Here is a 13606-nt window from a genome sequence, read left to right on the forward strand (position 1 = left end):
GTAACCCGTGACCCTTGTAACTCCCGGTCTGTTCTCGGCCCTCCAGCCCCTCAGATATCCCTCCATTGGTCCCAGATGACAGATACCCCTTTCGTCTCAGTTCCTCCAAACTACCCCAGTAGCCTCTGACCTCCCCAGCACCTCTGCCTCTGTGAACACTGCCCTCGCATTCCAGCCGAAGGACCTGAAACCTGAGCCCGTGGTGAGCTCATCGCGCGGGCCACGGAACAGAGAGTTAGACGATACCAAAAAACAGAGAAAACCTGAGAGAGAAGGGGGTGAGGCAGCTGCTGGGAGCAGGACAGGTCTGGAACTGGTTCTGTGTGCCTGCCTGCCTGCCTGCTTCGTCTCCTTGAGAGGGTTGAGTTACAAAAGAAAAAGCGAGGAGCAAAGAGGAGGACACAAACTCCTGGTGTCTCTGAATGCTCCCTGCCTATGGTTTGCCTTGTTTTCTTTTCTCCTGTCGCTGTTCCTCCTTTCCCGACCAACTGTGCAGCTTTTTTTTTTTTTAACAGAAAATTCACTGCCCTCCATCTGAGCTTTCAAGTTAAGCTTTCATGGTTGCCCTCTTTCTCATGTCTGGGGGCAGGACTGGGATGTGAGCGTAACGCCGTGAGGTCGTCCTCTCTGTTCTCTCAGCGCCTCTTTTCTCCCCTGACCCTGTCATGACCACCAAGTGACTAAAGATGGTAAGTGTCCCACTTGAGATTTTCTTTTTTGAATGTGCGTGTGCAAATAAGCTTCTGGATGGTATAAAAAGCTGCACAGCTCACTTTTAATAGCAAAAAGACTTTGTTCCAAAATTTTACTGTTGAAGCTGTATCTCATCATTGTGATTCATGTCTCAAAGGGTGATGAGTACCATTAAGATAAGTAATCACTGCAAACATAATTACACCAATCAGTGTCTCTCACGCTGAGTTTGGAGGATGACTGCATGTTTGTCTGTGCGGATGGGGTAGGGGCTTGTTGAGGCTTTTTAGCCAAGAGCATCCTCAGTTGAAAGATGAACTTTTAAAACTTTTAAGAGTGCCATTAGACGAACCTTTGGTTCATGCATTATTCATAACCGCCATACTCCCTGCTAGTTGGCTGTCTGTTGTTCACCGAGGCTCTCTGTGACCTCGTGCTTATCTTGTCAACCTTTGGGTTGACATGAAACCTTCGTAAAAGAGTTTTAAAGACAGTTGATGATTTTAATGAGCGACTCATAGGTGACAGTAAATAAAAGGTTGGCAGACATTATTTTTTTTCTTTTACATTTTTCCTCTAGTATGATAAAAGAGCTCTTGCATGCTTTCTCTGGGGTCTTTTTAAAAATTCTAATCACTTTAAAGGCCAGTCTGGAATCAGCCGCGCTTTTTATTTTTTCCTCATTTATGTATGTTTTTTTATATATTCCTCCCTGAAAGCCATTAAAAATAACTTGTAACCTTTTAAGTTTTATCTTCTATTAGTTCTAGGGTGAAATGCGAACATTTATCTCTAATCTCACTCTGCTGCAGAGGTGTCATTATTGAGAAAAAAGTGTGAAGTCTTCCTCTACCTGATGCAAGTAAACACACAAAGAAAATAATGACATCCACCATGATCAAAAGCTTTGTCACCGGGAAAAAAGCTGCCCCCAAATGCACTCAATTTACAAAGCTGCTTTATTTACGGCTTTCACTTAATACACCTCCGGTGCGCTGAACACCAGACTACGGCTGCCAATGGATGTGATTAATGACTGAGCGTTGAATCTTATAGAGAAAAACAACGGACACCTTTCCTGTGTCAACATAACCTCCGCTGTTTATTTTTCTGAAAACATCCAGGCTTGTTGTATAGCTGAAATGTTTGCTGCTTCTTTCCTTTTTTTTTTCTATATCTTAATTACGGAATGATTCAATGGCAGCTTTCACCGGAGCTACTGAACAGCAGATTGAGTCAAGGGTCAGATCTATAATGTGCTGAAAGGAAATAAAGGGCTCCATAACACTGATTCCCCTGGAGATCAGATGAGCTCATCTTCCCTGATCCACTGATTTGTTCTGTATATAAAGAAATTCACAATTATATTGGCTCCTGTATAGAAATCCAGGCTTTTTTCAGGCTCTTAAAATATATTTTTTTCCGCTTAAAGAGTCAAGTCTTGTTAGCTTGTGTCAAGTTCTAGTTTGATTCCTCTAAAACTCCTGCAAGAACCAGCACTGTGCCCAGTGTTATCTTTTTGTCGTTTCTGACATAAAAAGTAATGATTTAATTTTGAACATTTCTATAATTAAATTGATTTGGTTCAGTTTATTTTTATAGGGCCTATTCCCAACAACTCATCTCAAGATAATTCCATCAGTTATTAAGTCATTGCAGACCATTTTAACATAAACTATCAAACATTATGAGAATATTTATATGTCTAGCATATAAATAAGCTTGTTATCTTTTACCTTGCATCTTGTCTCTTTTTTCTCTAAAGTAAAATTAACATTTTAAGTGCCACAGTAGTTACATGAATTTGACAGAGAATGTATGAAGGGAGCTAGAAAATTAGGGTAATTAGAAAAGGAGGATATGTAAGTTGAAGAACTTATTTCCTAAGATAACTCTTCCAAATCCCAGTGAAAACATGAAAAACTGCTCAGCAATTATTGGAAGGGTTTGATTGCTGTGATACCAGTAAATAACTCCCACTTATTATTAATATAAGATATGAGAGAGGTCCTGTTAGTCATAATTTATATTGTTTTAAGATAGGCCTTATTTCATATTTTTGGGGGGAAATGTTTAGCAAGGGCATACTTCTGTGGATATTTTTTTATTTATTTGAAAGCTAAATAAAAAAAGTCTACTGCAAAAACCAGTCTTTGATTACCTTTAGCTTACCTCCGCAGCTTATGAAGGATTAAATATTCTAAGATTTGGTCTGCTATTGCTCATGTTTGTCCTAGCTTTGAGGAAATAGTCTGATAAATACTTCAGATTGTTATATTGAAATTAGCTTACACCAATTTTTAAAGGTAGGCTCTATCTTGATTATTAAGAATTTTAGAAATTAAGGATTAAGCAGCCCGAAAGGAATGCTTGTGATACACTACAGAAAAATATACTTTTTTATTTTTCATTTGAAAGTATGTATCTGTTAAACTTGATTTAGCTCAAGAGTCTGCAACTAATCGCTCTGGACTTTCCACAATGGCTCTAAACAAATATGGCAAAAATTTTAAATACTCAACCTATATTTTTAATTATAAACATATTCAAAAAAATGCAGTTTTCAGACGTTTTTATGATAGAATTACATTGAATTACCTGCAATAATGACACGAAAAATCTGTAATATTTTGTCATTATATTACAAGGTGTATTTTGATTTATATTTTCAAAAAATTTCAAAATCTTTTAGGAGAAAATATATCCATCCTCATTTTGCAAAAGTTTTTTCTTTTTTTTTTTTTTTTACTTTAAAATAAAAATAAAAAGGTGGTTCTTAAAAAGTTCTATTTAGCAATATATGATATCAGTTTTTTTAAAAAGGTATGTAAAGTACTATAACATGTAACAGTTGCAGCTCTGAAGATGCTTTTATTTAGCTGGACTGACAGTATTGCAAATAATGGCTCATTACAAAAAAATTGACTTTCTGCAAAAAAATTGTCACTTTTTAGTTTAAAGTGACGAAGTTCTAATTTATTATCCTTTAACATTCTTATAGTCAATGTTGTTTGTCGAATCTTTGCTGAATTTGGATAATTTTCTGGTACAATCCTTTAATAAAAGAAGATTTTCAAACTAGCATATAACATTGTTTCATTTCAAACTTTACAATTATTATTTTACTTTAAAGGGGGTGCATATAAACCTGCAGCATAAGCTGTACAGTTAATTAAATAATGAAACAGTGGGTTTCTTTTGTAATTCTCCTGAAGGGGCATGTTTCCATCTTTCCTAATCTGTGAATTCCATGCATTGTCATTCAGGTGTCAGCTCTAAAACAAAGTATGTTACTAATGTGTCAGAGTGGGTGACAGCTCAACAGGCTCCTTTTTGAGGCATTTAGGTTTAAGTGCCAAAAGTGAGCTCTGTCACTTGTAATTGCTTTGGGGGACAGGCAGGTAGTCTGAAACTGTTTTTTACATTGCTGCAGGAATGAACACATTCGACAGCTGGAATGTGTTTTTGCAAAAGAGAGAAGGGGGGAAAAAAAGGTTTGAGCCTCTGTTTCAACATGGTCTATTCTAACACTTTTAAGATAAGAAGTAAAATTGTCTGACATTATTTCCACACAGGAATGGCCCACTTAGTGCTGACACTTTTTGACAAGAATCCAAAATCAATTGGATGACATTTCTTGACTCACAAAAAAAAAAATCTCTTGAATTATTCTCTCATGTGAAAACATTTGCTCACTTAAGCCCAGTCCTGTCGTTCAGTAGAGGCAACAAAAGGCAACAGCCTACTATGAGCAAAAATCGGGAGCTGTCTGAAGCTGGACATGGCCAGGGGGCAATCCTGCAAGGCAGCGGAGAGATAGAAGGCGAAGATGAGAAGTAACAAGAGAGATCTTCGACTAAGGAAAGAGAAAACAGAGAAAAACTGTAGCATATTTCTCGGGCCAATAGGGAGATCCAATACAAGGAGAAGCTTGTTCTTGCATCGCTTCGCTGTTCTTTGGGCATGTGGCAAGAGGATACAAAATGGAGCCGAATACCGTAGGATAATGTGATTAAAGTCAAAGAGGAGAATGAAAGTTAATTGGAGTTAAGTGCCTGTAAAAAAACTCTCACTATATACATCTGCAGCGGATCTCCATTCTGCCAACTGGGCTCAAATTCTGTCTGGCTCTTAGAAAATAAACAGAGACGAAATAGTTCTGAAAGAATGTTGTAAATGTATATTTTCAGAGGATAATACCTGGGTACTTGGAACATGGTCATTAGATTAGAGTCTAAAGCCGAGACATTAGGACAACATGAAGCCTAATGCATAAAAAAAAAGCTAAAGAAATGACTTCACATCTTTCTGGAGGTCAGTTCAACTATTACAGCTTCAACCACTGGACATTTTCATCAAACACTCATAATACCTTGTTAGAGACCTTGTTTATCTGAGACCTGTCATTCAGACTTACAGATTACTTCAGCAGACGTTAGAAAAAGAAAAAAAATAACACCATGAATTTATCCTAGGGCTCTAAAAGATGACCTTCCTTTTGCTTCATTATATAAGTAAATATTAGTGTTTAAATTTAATCTCTTTTCAATGAACTACGGCCATATCAGATGAGAAAAGCAGCTTTGACTGCTGTGAAACTTACTGAAACTGCTCAATCGATGTTATATAGATATTTTTCAAACATTAAGCACATGATTAAAGAAATATTTCAGCTAGACTTATATACCTATCTAAATGGAAGAACTACCTAAATTAAAATAACAAAAATAATGTATTTTTTTTTTATAATGAAATTAAATGTGGAGGAAACTCTATTTATTTGTCATGGTTCTTTTAGCACTCTGAGTTTTTAATTTTCAGTTATTTGTTATTCTTTTTTGTTTTAGTGTTTAAGCAATGCTTTTCCTTCCATCCAGTACTGTTGCACGCAAACTGTAATTTTAATTTGAACTATCCATTGCAATGCAGTTTGTAACATGTTGCTATTAAGAACCTCTGGTAGGAACATTTCCACCTAGTGTCCCACTGAAATGGAATTTCCTGACGTCAAAGAAGCAAATAAAATAATTCAGAATGTTTTTATGGTTAGTCTGCTTTAAACAGACCAGAATTAGTTAAACCACTTGGTCTGGGCCTTTTATGCAGGTGTGAATGCAGACCAGCACACTGTGGTCCAGATGAAACCACCAGTCCAAGTCTGCGTCTAAACAAAGTCAGGTGTGGTTTGCTCCTGGTAAAAAAACCCCGTCCAGGACACGTCTCTTTGGAGTTATCGAGCCACCGCAGTAAACATACTACTATTGAAATCATACCCCTTCTATTGTCTGTTGCTTAGCAACACTGCTGCCAGGAAGTGGTGGCTTTTCCTTGAAGAATGTATTTTCCGACATTGTCACAAAATTTAGATTAAAAAAGTCTTGATATCAAAATTGAATGAGCTTCTCTAGACACTCCAAATAATTTTGCAGTGGAAATAACACCAGAAATATAGGAAACAGAGGTGCTGCATGAATCTAATAGTAGTTGTTCTCCATTAGCGGGTCTGTGCTCTGCCCTGCCGTTCTCATATATAACCAATAAAACAGTGTTCACACGCATGGCTTTGCTGTGAGGTATGGTCGACTGGCAAAAAGCACAGTTTGAATCCAAGCTGAACCAAATGAAAAAAATGAAATAAAATAAAGTTAGTTGACGAAACAAGCCAAACAAAGGAATATTCTGCTGTAAAAACACCATTAATCTGAAAGAAGTATGCAAATACTTCTACTGTGTTGAGTAAAAAAGAGATGTAACATTGCACATTGTACACTTTAAATCCCTTGTCTCAGTTTACATACAGCATAAATATGACAGGTACTAATGTTCAGAAATGTATATTAATTTAGGTTCAGTCCAAAATAAAATGTTTTTTTTTTTTTTTAGCAACAGTAAGTTCTGAAAACAGTGTGACAGCAGTATGAACACTGGGGCTTAAAATCTTCTGCTTGGGAATTCTTATATTGTTGATGACATGGCGTTGCTTATTCTATCTTCCACGGCCAAGGCACAAAATCCCCTGTGTGAAAAATTATGTTTTTTGCATTTGAACATGTTCACAGCGAACCTGTTTGAGGGTTTTGTTTAATAAAGTAGCTTTTAATTCAAAAGGAAGGCTGATATATGTTGGCAGAAAAACTGAATATGAACAATTTAATTTGTTCTCAGTCTTTAAAATGAAATCCGACATGCAGGAAATAATGTAGATTAAAGGTACAGAGCTCAGGCTATGATTTTTGCTACATTAGACCTTTGTGTAAATATTCATTTGGCAAATGGTAACATGAAAAGGGGACCTAGTTTGGACTACATTCAGAAATATTTCCAAAAAGCAAGGGTTTTTTGATACGTCCCTTGAGAGAAACTGTGAATATGACTGAATCTGTCTTGAAAAAACAAAGAGCTGATACTTTTATGATAAAAACCGGTACAATAGACCAATACTAATGTTGAAAGAATGTCGTCCAGCCACAGAATTCCTGTCAATCACCACCGTGGGAAATAAATCTACAAATAGTTTAAGCCTGAGGCCATTTTCACCAATTTGTTTGAAAAAAAAAAACAAGTTTTCCTGAAAAAATTATAACTCGCACTCATACTCTTACTAAGGTATAGCATCCAACCTACCGTATGTCGTCCAACATACCATTAATCTAAATCCCACAAGTGGGCCTTTCTTAAAACAAAGATTTATAGAATGTGAGCTCAACATTTAGTGTTAATCTGATATGAAAGGTAAAAACACCATCTTGCCATTTTGTGCACACACTGCTGGCATTGACCACGTAGGCTGACACACGTTTTACAGTGTGTAAGCAGAACCATTACTGTTTGCTTTGGAGCCATCGTAAATTGGCCAAAAAAGCATGGGTGAACGTGAGCCAGAAGGCCCGCCAACAGGCGTATAGCTCACAACATGGAACCTAACTCCTGAGCTTTCTGCTCCAACCACACTGAAGCTTTTTTTACGGGCCTCATGCCTCTGACACATTCTTCACTCAGCCGACCCTGCCTGCCCCAGTCTTTCCTCTTTATCTTAGACTTTTATGTTCACACCTGATAAAAAATACTCACCTTGCCTTTAAGAGCTTGTTTTTAAGACTCTATCTTGCAGAGCAAAACCTTTTGTTGTTGTTTTACTAGCAGAGTTTCAGCTGGTTTCTCTAGCAGCAGAACATTTATTGTGACAGATGAAGCAACATTTTTCTCTCTGAACCAAAAAGCTGATAAGATGAAGTATGAAGATAAGTCCTACTTCAGTACAGATCTAGTGGTGATGAGGACAGGTATCTCCAGCACACAGATGTTTTTTTTTCTTTTTTTCTTTTATAGAACTGTTTAACACCACTGTTTTCGTGTGTTTTCTTACTTTCTACTAAAATTTCTCCACAAATTTAATCTGGTTATACAACAATTTTAAAAATTGGCTACAATATGGTTCCTTTACCCATTAGTGTAAACTATAAAGCCTTTAATCATGCTGCATCTTAAAAGCTGTGAGAATAAATAGATGGAAACTGTGTTTAAATGGTTTAAAGGAGCCTTTATCTAACAAGAAGAAATACAGGTTTTTCAAATGCAAGAATTAGTTTTTATTTTCTTATCAAACGTAGCCAAATAATCATTGAATCTGAAATTTATTTTTATGTTCACCACAACAGCCACTTCTAATAGTGTAGATCTATGGAATAATATTTTATTAGATTATAATATCCTTGTTCTGGAGGAGCTGCTGATATTCACAGCGCAGGTTTGAAGGATCTGTCAAGGTGACAGCTGCTAGTGATACAATCAACAAGTCTGACATTACTGAAGAATTGGAAGAAAAAGGAGATTGACAGTAGAAAAAAAAAGTCAAAAAGAATACATTTTTCTGGTTTGGCATATTTCATGCAGAAGACCCAGGAAACTCCTGAATGTAAAAAAAAAAAAAAAAAAAAAAAAAACAAGTTGAAAGAAGCTGTGGAAGTAATGGTGGCACCAGACAAGAAATTAGAGCAGAGGTTAAAACCTCCTCAGTAAAACAACCATAAATATACAGCAAGAGTTATGCTAAGTTTTTAAATCGAGACAAAAAATGAGAACTGGTGTTCATAAACATTTTTCCTTTCAATATTTGAGAACCGAAACTTTGTTTTGGAGAAGAATAGGCACACGTTTTAGGCTTCGTTAGGTGCAAGGCTGGTAAAAACACAATCCCAAATAACTTGTAGCTGTAGCCGCACAAAAAGCTGCTGTAAGAAGAGTTGATGAGGATACGCAATTTGCAAATCTTTATAAAAAAATAATAAAATAAATAAATAAACTTTTTTCCTTACCATTCATAATTACCTCCTTATGGTTTAGGTTGGATCTAAAGTTTGTTGAAACTGCAGGCCGTAGCAGGACTAGGTGTCAGGAAGCTGGAGGCGTATGAATAACTATGGTATGACAACTAATGTTCTTGTTCCTTATTTAAATAGAAACATATCTTTTTCTCGTGGTCTTCTCAAACAACATTGGTAATGATTAACTTATAACTATGTGCTCTGCTTTACATTTACCATTTTAATGTGATCCTGATGATGGACTACATCATTAAAATTGGACGGGATTCAAATGACCATTATGTCTGCACTGTTAAATTCACTCATTACAATATGTCCTTTTTTTTTTCTTTTCTTTTCTGCCTTGTCAGTCTTTTCCTCACCACTGATGATGACATAATCGCTTGCATTCGTACTGAAATAACAAAAGTTGTGACTCAGAAATGCAGGTGGGAACAATGGGGTAGATGACACAGAACATTAAGTATCGTTTCCAACTCATTCTGATGCTATGAAACTCCTTCGCTTCTGCCGTCTTCTTTCATCAGATAGATATGTGCACATCTCCTCAGATATCTCCTTGGATATGTGTCTGTTTGTTTGCCCACATTACTTTGGTCTCACTTACACAAACATTTATCTTTCCTGTCTATGTACATTCCATGCCTACTTGTTTATTTTTTGTCTCAGCGTGGTGCGGACGCTCCTCAGTTCTTTCACAAACCACAATTATTTTCCTGTTTTGCATGTTGCTCGCTGAGTTAGCCTCAGTCTGTCAGTGGTCTGCTGAGTGATAGATTCCCTTTTATCACTAAATCTAAACCGTTTTTAGCCAGAGGATAGTTGAAAAAGACTCGCCTCTTAATATGTCACATGAAATCACTCAACCAAACCAAGATCTTTTTTCCTGCAGTAAGATAGCATAATTGGCTTCAATTATTCAAATAATCTAAAATGTCTTGAAACTGAGTGAAATAATATCTCCCAAGTGGCATATAGTTCTCACTTTGTTTTAAAAAATATGCTCTCTCAACCGAATACAGCCTTTGGCAACCATCCAGCTCAGCCACATTCCACTTTCACATGACCTTCTCAGCAGACCTGGCCCAGAGCGAGACGAGAGCCGCCCAGTCCGTCCCTGACCACACTTTAGCTCGAGTGGTCTAGATAATTCCAGGGCCTACTTGTCTCCTTTTCTCCTCCTCGGCATTTACTAAGTTGACTCAATTCCAGGAGGTTCAATTGGCTTGTAAATTTCAATCTGTGTATTTACAGTTTTGTTTTACAAGGACAGACAGACATCCTCTCAAATTGTTGGGCCTTTTAAAAGTCTGCATCCTCTTGGGTATTTTACAACCTGCCTTCAGCAGGTGTGCATAAATGTTGCATTTCTAATTAAAATAAAGACTTATTTTGGTAATGCAGCAATTTCTATCATCTAAAATTCAGTGTAATTTTTATTCTTTGTGATGATGTGAGCTAAACTTTGCATTTAAAAAGAATTTAAACACTGTTATAAATTCTGTGTTTGAAGTGAATTGGTTAAGGATTTGTTTAATCTTTTTCTCAAACTCTTAATACTCATTTCAGAGATTTTATTTGCAATGTCCAAAGATTTGCAGCAGTTTGACCTAAATGGTGATCAAATATCTGCTTTATTTATTGTGTATAACAACAATGTTAGAGACATAAAACATTATTTAGCAGTTTTTTTTCTTCTGTCGTTGAAAATTTTTGACATTTTCTGAACATCACAAAAAGTATGAACCGACTCAAAAGGTAAAATGACACATGTTTAATGAATTTGACCTCAGCTCTAAAAAAACTGACTCCAAGTCATGGGGAAAAAAAAAGAAAATTACATAAATGATCAAATAACTTTTAAACAACCACCCTTAGCACAGTAGATATACTGCCATTACCTGATTTTGTTAGCAAAGGAAAATTACAATCTAAGTTCCTTGTTTTCCTAGAGTACTTGGAGGGCAAATAAAAACGTGTTAGCTTACTTTAGCCTTTTTGTTAGATTATACATGTCCAGTTTTCCACCTCACCCATGCTGAATAATATGAATTAGTTTGCTTTCTGGTTCATCCATACAAGGTTTGGAAAATAATACTCATTAGCTTGAACATTTTTGGCAAGCTTTCCATTTAAGTCAGATAACATAAACATTTATGTGCTTCTCAAAATACACTGAACAAATTCTACAAAGAATTTAATTTACAAAAGAACTCAGACTGAGGGCTTTAAAAATGGGGAATCATAAAACCTGTATGAACAAAAATGTCTTGTATTGTAAAAATTCCTTTTTGTATGATGAAGTCAGGATGTGCTTCCCCCCTACAAAGCTTTAACAGCCCCATTATTCTTTCCTACACACTAAAAACTTTCGAGCTTGGTTTTTATTGATTTCAAGCATAATGGGGATCACGGCAGGACTAGTTCACAGACCAGGAAATAAAATTGGGTTTCACGAATGATGTGGGTGTTTATATTCACAAAGTCAGGGAGAAAAAACCGCACTGCACCTTAATTTGCCCAATAACGATAGAGAGATGGGGCATCTGTTAGGGAACTCAACATAAAAGCGTGCAGTGTGTTAGCAGAGCGCTATGCATATATTGCCCTCTTTCTCCCCTTTCAGCAAATAACAGGCAGACACACAAGTAGAGTTAAAGTAAACACAGAATTGATCAGGACTAGAAATTTTCGATGGAAAAAATCAAAATAAAGGGGATAAATTACCAACTATGCTAATACACAGTTACAACTATAGTACAACTTGCTAATCGGTTGCTTTCTCAAGGTTCTGTTCTTGTTTTGGACTTGCTGATGTGGTGATATTGCTGTTCTGTCAGAGCATCTGGAGAAGATTAGGGCCCAATCTGACACTGCAACCCAGCTGAAACATGACTCAGGGATGAATGGAGGACTTTTAGACTGGTGTCTTTCTTCCCACACGCTGTTCTGCTATTCTTTATTTATCTGTCACCCAATAAAACACTCTACGTTATCTGATACCCACAGATTTAGCAAAAAAACAAGCTTCTGACAATCCTATTGTCTACCTGCTTTTAAACAATCCTTTATTGGCGCTTTGAATATGTTTTACATTTGGCAAAAAAACAAGAATTCTCTCTGAAAAACAAGATGTTACCAACGGATTTCGATATTTCAAATCAGCTGTAAGCACAGACTATAGCATCATTGTGAGAGAATTTGTGAGCTCAGCAAATGTGTGTTTTTCTCTGGTAAAGGAATTGAGCTGGAGCAAGACAGAGAGCAAAGCAGAATCCGTGAGGGAATGTAACAGAATAACATGAGTTTAAACCCGGCCAGGGACCAAATTACCTGCTTAAAGACGTCCACATTGCGAGGGCCTTGTTTAGCCACGGTTTACGTGACTGTGGGTTGGACTCTTATTAGATTCTGACTGCGTTTCCACTCAAAAGCTAGACAACAGCCTTTATCCAGTTACTCGATCCCCCTCAACGCTCTGGGGGAATCAGATGGATTTCTCCTGTATGAGCCAAAGATGGAATCATGCGTGTCACCAATGCCACCTGCAGTCTGAATGAACATAACTGATTATAGTTCAGTTGAGCAGCAAGGTTACAGATAGAATAGGGGAGGTCTGGGGACAAGCCACATGTTAACCCACATCACACAGCTGGAATATTTGCAGTAAACTACATTATACATATTTATTAAGTATATCTAGATCTACAGTATCTCCATCTATCTGTCTTACTGTCTGTCTGTCTATCTGTCTATCTATATCTACATATATATCTATATCGACGGACGGACGGACGGATGGACAGATAGATAGACTTACTACACTTCAAAAAATGGATTTAGCACTGCTGTTCCAGAAGTTTCCATCTTAGAAAAATTACTTTCCTAATCAGGCTACTGGGGAAGTTAGCAAAAATTTTTATTTTTTTGAACCGTATCAGAACAGAAGAAATACTTAACAAATACATGCCACATTTTTTAAAATTATCTTGTAATTAAAATTGAAAACTAAAATGTATTGATCTTCCACTTAACAGTTGGTCTACTTTTTCATGGTCTACTTTGATCATAACTTTCCAATAAAATGCATATAATTTTGTGGTTTTAACATCATTATAAATTTGTTGAGGGGATAGGAGCTCCTTTACTGGGCAATGTGTATGGGGTCTGTCCTTTCATGTGTGTTTTTGTATTTGGACGTATTTCAAACATAAGATCCTCCTGTTGCTGTTTAATGCAGCAACCACATTTCCATATCCCTGTTTCACTGCCTCCACAATCACCAGACTAGATGCTGCTGCTGTCAATCAAAAATATTTTTCTAGAGGAATAAAAATGAGTGGTTATCATTTGACACAGGTATGGAGATTCATATCCTCTGCCAAGAGTGCTCAACCTGACTAAGGTTTTTGTGGCCCAGAAAGAGCATCGGCATCGGAAAAAAAGGAGACTTTGGAAATTGTTTCCACTCGTTTCCCTGTAGTCAAAGCGAGGTCCGCATGGACGCTTCTCCCCTTTGAGAGCGTGCCACTGTCACCGAGCTGGGTTTCAATTTCAACTCCCTCAGCACATCGGCGACACAATTGCTT

General features: G+C 36.8%; 1 protein-coding gene across 1 annotated transcript in view; it reads left to right on the plus strand.

Moving 5' to 3' along the window:
* Positions 1 to 247: 247 nt before the first annotated feature.
* Positions 248 to 13606, plus strand: part of flrt2 (fibronectin leucine rich transmembrane protein 2) — a 57991-nt gene continuing 44632 nt past the window's right edge. The window contains exons 1-2 of the mRNA XM_038285095.1: positions 248 to 438; positions 516 to 689. The gene's annotated coding sequence lies outside the window, so the exon portion shown is untranslated. The remainder of the gene's footprint in view (positions 439 to 515; positions 690 to 13606) is intronic.

The sequence above is a fragment of the Cyprinodon tularosa genome, unplaced genomic scaffold, assembly GCF_016077235.1.
Source record: "Cyprinodon tularosa strain WSP-4 unplaced genomic scaffold, ASM1607723v1 ctg206, whole genome shotgun sequence".
Taxonomy (NCBI): domain Eukaryota; kingdom Metazoa; phylum Chordata; class Actinopteri; order Cyprinodontiformes; family Cyprinodontidae; genus Cyprinodon; species Cyprinodon tularosa.